Source organism: Anopheles merus, unplaced genomic scaffold, assembly GCF_017562075.2.
Source record: "Anopheles merus strain MAF unplaced genomic scaffold, AmerM5.1 LNR4000930, whole genome shotgun sequence".
NCBI lineage: Eukaryota > Metazoa > Arthropoda > Insecta > Diptera > Culicidae > Anopheles > Anopheles merus.
In genome coordinates this window covers 11,933-12,500 of record NW_024428510.1, presented here as the reverse complement: position 1 = coordinate 12,500, position 568 = coordinate 11,933, and the positions used below count along the sequence as shown (strand labels likewise).

Sequence of the window (568 nt, the reverse complement as noted above, 5' to 3'; positions counted from 1 at the left end):
GACGCGCATTTAGCTGCGGTCTTCATCGATCCATGAGCCGAGTGATCCCCTGCCTAGGGTTTAAAGAGTGCCTTTCGGCGCCGAGTGGCGTAACCGCGTTCAAAGTTTGGTATGCAACACACTCGACCTGCAACAATGGGTTACTCAAACTTGTACAAGTACAAGTGTTGTCTCTTACGAGACGTCTTGATATGCTCTCTACAAAAGCGTGCGCTAGAGTAGGTACAAATTAATGCACGTCCCAGATAGTGACGATCTCTGGGAGGAAGAACCTTAAGGAACTTCCCGCACACATCAAGACTAGGGTTTGGGCGTGTCCATGCCGGCGCCGAGTACAAGTTACCGCGTTCAAAGTTTGGTAAGCAGCGCACTCGACCTCCAACACAACACGTCCCGTGTCTTGATATGCTCTCTACAAAAGCGTGCGCTAATGCAGGTACAAATTAATGTACGTCCCAGATAGTGACGATCTCTGGGAGGAAGAACCTTAAGGAACTCCCCGCACATATCAAGACTTATAGGTGAGAACGGCCAATCACCTATTTCTCTTAGTAAAACTCACAACTCA

At 48.8% G+C, this 568-nt stretch overlaps 1 non-coding gene across 1 annotated transcript in view; it reads right to left on the bottom strand.

Annotated features, from left to right (window-relative positions):
- LOC121603224 overlaps positions 1 to 61 on the bottom strand; it is a 158-nt gene extending 97 nt beyond the window's left edge. The window contains exon 1 of the ribosomal RNA XR_006006622.1: positions 1 to 61. This exon is cut by the window's left edge and continues 97 nt beyond it. This is a non-coding gene — a ribosomal RNA (5.8S ribosomal RNA).
- Positions 62 to 568: the final 507 nt, after the last annotated feature.